The sequence below is a fragment of the Kogia breviceps genome, chromosome 7 (assembly GCF_026419965.1).
Source record: "Kogia breviceps isolate mKogBre1 chromosome 7, mKogBre1 haplotype 1, whole genome shotgun sequence".
Taxonomy (NCBI): Eukaryota; Metazoa; Chordata; class Mammalia; order Artiodactyla; family Physeteridae; genus Kogia; species Kogia breviceps.
In genome coordinates this window covers 24,310,232-24,318,072 of record NC_081316.1, presented here as the reverse complement: position 1 = coordinate 24,318,072, position 7,841 = coordinate 24,310,232, and positions in this window count along the sequence as shown.

The following is a 7,841-nucleotide window of genomic DNA, read 5'->3' as shown; positions in this document are numbered from 1 at the left end:
GGAAGGTTTCTATGCAGAGTAATTGGGGTTTCAGAGTTGGTTCCAGTTATCTCAGTATTTTCTTAATTTTGACCTGAGGGCAAGCTGCTTTGCCTCTCTCTCTTAAGTCCTCCCATCCTTAAAACCCAGGCAGTCAGCTTTGTCTCATCACTCTGTTGCTTCCCTTTGTCTTTATCAGTCTACAGGAGATCCTCGGAGCACCGAACAAACAGAATCTGTGATGGGGCTGCAGCTCTGACGCCATAACGAGACTCTTGCCTGATTCCTCCTTGAGAAGGTTATGACTTTCAAGAAACTAACAATGTGTTTATATAAAGGCTCTGGTGTGTTTGATGTTTTGTGGTTACACTTTTCAACTTATCCATGAGAGACATGCTTGATATATTTGAGGCTCTTGCAGTTGAAGGCTTCAGCATCAAATCCAACTTTTGGCATTTTCAGTTAAAAATCAGGACTTCCATTCATTCCATCATGTATCTATGTATCTATCTATCTATCTATCTATGTATCTATCTATCTATCATCTGTCTATCCATCAATCTAATTTGATGTAAGTGCTGTCTCTTTTACCATAGAGTAAGAGACCACATACTTTTTTTTTTTTTTTTTTTTTTTTTTTTTTGCGATACGTGGGCCTCTCACTGCTGTGGCCTCTCCCGCTGCGGAGCACAGGCTCCGGACGCGCAGGCCCAGCGGCCATGGCTCACGGGCCCAGCCGCTCCGCGGCACGCGGGATCCTCCCGGACCGGAGCACGAACCCGTGTCCCCTGCATCGGCAGGCGGACCCCCAACCACTGCGCCACCAGGGAAGCCCGAGACCACATACTTTGAAGGAATTTCTCTATGGATGTGACATACATTGATCCATCTATCTGTCTATCTATCTAACCATCCATCTCTCTAATTTGATCTAAGTGCTGTCTTGTTGAAGTTAATTACAGGGTAAGAGACCTCATACTCTGAAGAAATTTCTCTATGGGTGTAACATGCCTAAAAATCTAGCCTTTTTTTGTTTTTTCGGATGGGGGAGGAAGATGTTTTTGCTTTTGTTTTTCTTCTGGGAGGTTCAACTAAGTCCCAAGTAGAGAAAATAACCAATACTTGATAAGAACCCACTAAGGACCAGACACGTTAGTAGGTACTTTGCGTATATACATAAAGACCCCACAACTAAAGTGGCTTGTGAGTATGAGGTGACGTCTTTCCATCCTCTTTCACCACTACCATCTCAAAAGCCTCTCCTCAGGAGTGCCTTAATGGAGCAATCCTCTGATGGAAGACGGGCAGGGTAAGAGTGGATGAAGAAATGGAGATGTAATTGAAACTCTTCACCTAGAAATGAAAGATCCTGCAATTAAAGGTGGTTGGGACCGATTCGGAGAGTCACACCAACTTTGGAGTTGCTTTTGAGGTTTACCACCTCTTGATCACACACCCCATACCTCCCACCTACCCCGCTGCTGTCTCAGGTTTTTTGTTTGTTTTTTTAAAAAATATTTATTTATTTATTTGGCTGTGCCGGGTCTTAGTTACGGGATCTTTGTTGCAGCATGCAGGAATCTTTTAGTTGTGGCACGTGGGGTCTTCGTGTGTTATGCAGGATCTTTAGTTGCAGCATGTGGACTCTTAGCTGCGGCATGCATGTGGGATCTAGTTCCCTGACCAGGGATCGAACCCAGGTCCCCTGCATTGGGAGCATGGAGTCTTAACCGCTGGACCACAAAGGAAGTCCCTGTTTCAGGTTAATCTCAGGCAAAATTGTAAAGAAGGCCAAGTTTGCTTCCTGGAGTTACACTTGCACTCAAAACACCTGGACGCCTCTCCCCCCCCCCAACACACACACACACACACACACACACACACACGCATACACACACAGACACACACCCCCTGCAGTGGGTGGGATTGGTAGTTCAGGTGGCTCCTGATTCACCTTTTAAGCAAAAATCACCAGTCTGTTCCCTCAGGGCCCTGCTCTCAGATCTGGAGCTGATAGACTAATTGGGGCTAATGTGATAATGGGCAATAATGACATTTACTGTATTTATCAGACATTTGCATTTTAACAAGGCCTTTGGGAAACACACATGTTGAACATAGGGAATGCTGGGAATGCTTAGTGAAGGCCAAGGAGGTAGAGGGGCTTTTTAGAGCCTCCCTAAATTGCACTCCCCAAACCTTCAAAACCTTCAAGACCTGCCTGAGTTCCGAGACCCTCCCAGACCCACCCCTGCCCTCCCACCGAGTCTTTTACACGTTCCCAAACCTCAGCAAACGGGGCGCCCACACTAGGAAAACCAGCAAGAAAGGAGTGCTACTGTCCACTCACCACTCCACCTTAATAGGACAACTGCTTACTTTTTGTTCTATTCAGTTGTTGCCCATATATAGACTTTCCTTTTTTACACAAGGAACTTCTTGGTTTTGATCACAAAATCTTTGTCTCTTTGCCAAAACTCAAATTCCCTTTCACCTCCCACAGAGGGGAGGCCTGGTGAGTTAAAGAAATCTGCTTAGCCACTTAGCTCATGCCAGGCCAGTGTCCAAGGAGACCCAAGAGAGAAAGTTCATGGTTAGGGGAGGGTATTTTTCCTTGCCAGGAGCCAACACTCATCTGTATTGGTGGAAGGGCATTTGTGACCCGGTGAAGCAGGCCCTTGGTCCAGGGGGATGGGGATAGCATGGGCGTTTGAAATCCGTGGCTCGTCCCCCAGATTCCATCTTCTTCTTGCCCAGAGTGTGTTGTTGTATTTCCAGTTACAGCATCCTGGTCTTTCCCTCTCTAGCACCTGTAGGGAGGGTCGCTATATAGTAAAAAAGACCGTGGAAGTGTCAAGAGGAAGTAAAGAGTCTGGATAATCCACCAACCAGATAGTCAGCCCTCACGTTGTTGAGAGCTGACTGTCCTACCTGAACAACTCAGGGTAGACTCTCCCTTCCAGGACCCTCCCTTCAAATTTTCCAAAGCTCTTACCTGAGGCCAGGGGAGATGGGCTTTTCAAAGTCCACTGAAATTGCCAAGGGTCACTGTCAAGGAGTTAATCATGGTGCCTGGAGATAGAACCTATGTTCCTGCTACCTGGCCAGGAGTCCCTTAAGAACCTGGGACCTGTGTGGCCAGGGCAAAGATCTCGATGCCAAAGCAGAGAGGACTGAATACAAATTAGTACATGAGACAGAGGTTTAAGAGTGCCCCCGAATCCCCTGTACCATCATCTCCTCCAGATTTGAGCTTCTGCTCACTTCGCTCTTACGTTCTCCATTCCTGCTTGAGTCTTTGGAGAGCAAGCCTGGTGCTTTTCAACTGAAACAGCCTCTAAGTTAGAAAGAACAGTCACCACCAAATCAATTCCTCATCCATTAACAGGTTGTCTCTGTTCTCGAGACACAGGCATAACCTGGTTAGACCTGTTTTGTTTGAACACTAACGTGTGAGTTGGCCAAATGCAAATGAGCAAATGTTTGTAATCCTTTATTTTATTTTTTTAAAGGGCCCAGCAGCCAATCAGAAGAGGGGGAAGTGACTTAGGGAATTCCCGGTTGGTGGCTTATTGCTTAACATCGTACAAAATGATTTAAAATTATTGTCATGTGCATTGATCTTCACTCTGATGAGAGCTCAGACGTGATAACACTCCTGGTTCCCTGTCCCTGTAGGAGCTGGTGTGAGTGTTGCTTGCTACCTCCCCTCCATTCACTACAGCTATTGGATTTCCCACCCAGAATCTTTAGGTAAATGAGGTAAGTCCTTACTTTTAAACCTTCTTTTGAATTTGGAATTCAAACACCTGAGTGGAAAGAGAAACCTGCCTTGAATCAGACAGGTGAAAATAAACCAGACTCCCGGAGGCAGCTGGCAGGAAGTGAAGCTCGCCTCAGCTGTGCTTTCCTCACTGGGTTGTCTTAGGATTTTATTTTGGAGGGCAGCAGGGAGACTTTGGATGTTATCTGGGAACTCCCTGCATGGAGTCTGGTCTTCGATCACTGTGAATTTAAAAGCCCCGTGGTTTCCCTCTCTTTCTGCGACAAAGCCATTTCCCTGGATTGAATTCTGAAATTCTGAAAGCTGGGGATAGGTTCTTCTCAGTGAAGAACTGGTTGGCTGAATAGCTATTGGGACTCAGGACACATGTTCTCACTTTCTAGAGATGTCTTCTGTTGGTAGTTTTTCTGACTCATTACATTAGCTGTAGAGAAAGGCAGATTATCTTCAGTATATTCTGGTGTTGGAAAATGTCTGGAAACAGGCAAGGGTGTATGCACCCACATTGGAAAAAGTGGTCAGGCAGCCCAGGTAGGCAAGGGTATTGCGGAGAGCTGCACATCTCTGTCCAGAAAACAAAAGACAAAAACAATTTTGGCAAAGAATTTTGTCATTTCACATGGGGATAAACTAACCCTTTGTTTGTTCCATGATGGGATACTATGACCAGACAGGCAGATGTGAGTCAGCAGCCCCAAGTGCCTTCTAAGACAGGGGCTCTTTAGATTTTGTTTGGACACGATGGAGAAGAATTGGCCTACGTGTGGATAGAACTGGAAACAGTGGGGAGTTAATCTTCTTGCTGGTAAATGACAACACGAAGTCAGGAAACTGACATTTTCACCATCTATCTTTGCCAAGATTTAGGATACTCCTAGGATTGTGGGAGCATGTGTCTTGTTATGATGAAGCATAAGCTTCTGTGAGTCTAAGTTCACAGGTGTCTTGCTGGTTATCTGCACTGACCTTAGTAACAGGGATAAAGTGAGTGAGTGTTTGGACTGGAGAAACTTTCAGTGGAAGGTCTAATTCAGGAGTTGGTTCCATAGGCATGGCTGTGAGGATGTGTTTAGATAGAGCCTTTCACTGCATAAAAGCGTAGTTGGGTATCATGAGTGGCCATGCGCTAATTCCACTGAGGTCAAGGGAAGGGTTGATTTCCAACAGGAGAGATGAAGTCGTGTTATTGGGAAGAACTTCAGGGGTAAGAGATGCTACCAGGAAAGGCTGTTAAGAGATTTTAAGAATGATTTTATGGAGCTCTATAACAGTGAATAATCTTTCATTCTTAAAAAGAAAAAGAAAAGGGCTTCCCTGGTAGAGCAGTGGTTGAGAGACCGCCTGCCAATGCAGGGGACGCGGGTTCGTGCCCGGGTCCGGGAGGATCCCACATGCCACAGAGCAGCTAGGCCTGTGAGCCGTGGCCGCTGAGCCTGTGCGTCTGGAGCCTGTGCTCCGCAACAGGAGAAGCCACAACAGTGAGAGGCCCGCGTACCACAAAAAAAAAAAAAAAAGAAAGAAAAAGAAAAAGAATGACTTTAATAGCTGCATTTGGAGTTTGCAGAAGGCTCCATTTATCTTCTTTTTGAGACCTAGAATTCTGAGACTATGAAATAACTCATCAATTCCATCTTATAATCTGAATTCGGGTAGGATCACATTATTCCTACACCATCACTCATGGCTTATATGGATAGACTTTAAGAAACAGTGGGAACATGGAATGAGGGTCATTTGGAAGTGTGTGATCACACCTGAAAAAACAATAAATATAATGGGGACAATCCTCCATGTTTCCAAACCATTTTACAGAGGCATTTTAGAAGAAAGTAACTTTGAGGGAACAACCGTGCTGTAAGTTCTCTTGTGTTACTGTTCAAGATGGCGGCATTAGTCGAGACCTTTTTAGGGTGGTTGTGGGTAGGGTGATGCTTTTGATTCAGGCCTCATGTATGAAAGATCTCAAATTCAATTATATTTGTTCTTTTGTGTTAAAAAGCATCTATTTGTTAAATTCAAACAACCCCCTTTTGATTTTTTTCCCCATTTTTAAAATACACTGTGAGCTCCCCCAAATGGAGATGCCTTGGGCCTTTCTGGACCTCTGAGAAGCCCTACATTCACACTCATGAGTCCACCTTTATTATCCTCCCATTAATTTACCAACTTTATGCAGATCCTCTTTCATTACCTTTTTGACGACTTCAAAGGCTGAGACAAAATGGAAAGTGAGAGGTTAAAATATTTACTCAACTGCACTCAGTTAGCTAATTGGAAACTGGAAGGATCTCATGTCAGGTCCTAGGCCAGAAAGTGAGTGCTTTGGGTCAAAGTTCATTTCCAGGAAGTAGAATTTAGCTTTCTGGAATCTTGTAATGTTTTACTTTTCCTCATCCCCACCTATACCTCTGCCCCAAAATTAGAGTTAGCACTGGGCTGTGTTCTTTGCTTTTTGAAAACTCAGCGTAGGTACTCTGTTTAATGTTAAAGCATCAAGCCCAGCCATAGAGGTTTATACAAATCGTTGAAAAGTGATTCAGTCTTTCCCCCCCTTCCTCCAGTTGGAGTCCTCCTTAAGTCCTTTTAACAGATGGGATTTTCAAAGACCTCTGGGAGATGGGGTAGGGTGGATACCAAGAACGCTGTGGTAGAAATTGCTAACACACTTGAAAAGCAACGCCACTGTTTGAAGGAATCAGATATAAAGTCGGAAGCTGATTTTCAGTGATACCTTTTTCGACCGTTTCAGCCTATTTCTCTCGTTAGGGTTCCTCTCCGGTAGAATTTAAGTGCCAATCATTTCTGTTGTGGGAGGGGCCAGTCGGGAGGATTGGGCTCCATGTAGCCTTGGGGTTTGAGACCACGCTTCTAATCCTTGTTTTGTTAACTGGGTAACTGACCATGCGAGGCTGTCAGCCTGGGTGAGCCACGCCGGTTTTGTCTGAGCTGGGGGTTGTCACCTGAAGGCAGAGGCAGGGAGGTAGCCGTATAGTGCTGGAATTCTCTTCAATCTATTGTTGAATAACTGAAGAGACAGGGAAGATAATAAACTTTATTTAATGTTTTCTTATCTAATTTTCCATAATAGGATTTTAAATCATCGGATTCATTTTGAGGAGCTGCCAGTGTGCTCTTATTAGACATATGTGACTATCACGTTTATTTAAATCGGACAGGGTTTTAAAGCCCAGACTATTAAGCTGTGCAGGAAACAAAGAGTGCAGTGGGGGAGGATGGCTTCCCACAGCAACTAATGTTAGGATGGGACATATGTTCAAGCTGAGTGGCTTTGACGTCGAGAAGCTGAGATGTGCTGGAGTAGAAATTTCCATGGATCCCTCAGAGTTATTTGATAAAAAATTTATTGCACTTCAGAGGGGGGAAAAAAAGATATTTCTTTAAGAATCTGCCTTGAAGAATTCCAGACTCACGTTTTTGAGTGATTGGAGCATGGTGTGGGCAAGGCAGGGTGCAGGACAGTCATGCAACTGGCAGTCAGGAGACCTGGTTTTGTAGTCCCAGCAAAGCTGTGTTCCCAGAGCAATACCCTCCACCTCTCTGGGCTTTTGTTTCCTCATTTGGACAAAGGAGTTTGAACCCGATCATCCCTAAGATCCACTTCGGCCCTCAGAATCTGATGACCCCGGGGAAACTAGCTATGCCTAGAGGTCAGCAGGTTTAGCTCGAGTCTGTGAAAGCTGAGAATGGGGTGGGAGATGGCTTCCTAAGGATGAGACAGGAAAGAAGACCAGTAGGAGCCCTTTAGTGGCTTCCTTGGGGTCTTCAGAATTTTGGCCAAGGGATGTACCTGGTGGAGGTACTAAAGACTAGATACCTTTACTAGGGGTACTTGAGCTGTTTCCATGACAACATCCCATCTTTATCAAATGCCTCATTTATCTGAAGTTGGTTCCAGTGTAGAATTGGATGCAGCTGACTGTTTGGTGACCGCTGGGAGCCATTGGTGTACACGGGTAGGCACCCTAATGCTGTCTTCTGTAAGACACGAAAGCAGCCGGCGGAAAAGTGAACACTCAGGACCTCGTGGAGGCTGCTCAGCTTGTGTGGTGCTGATCAG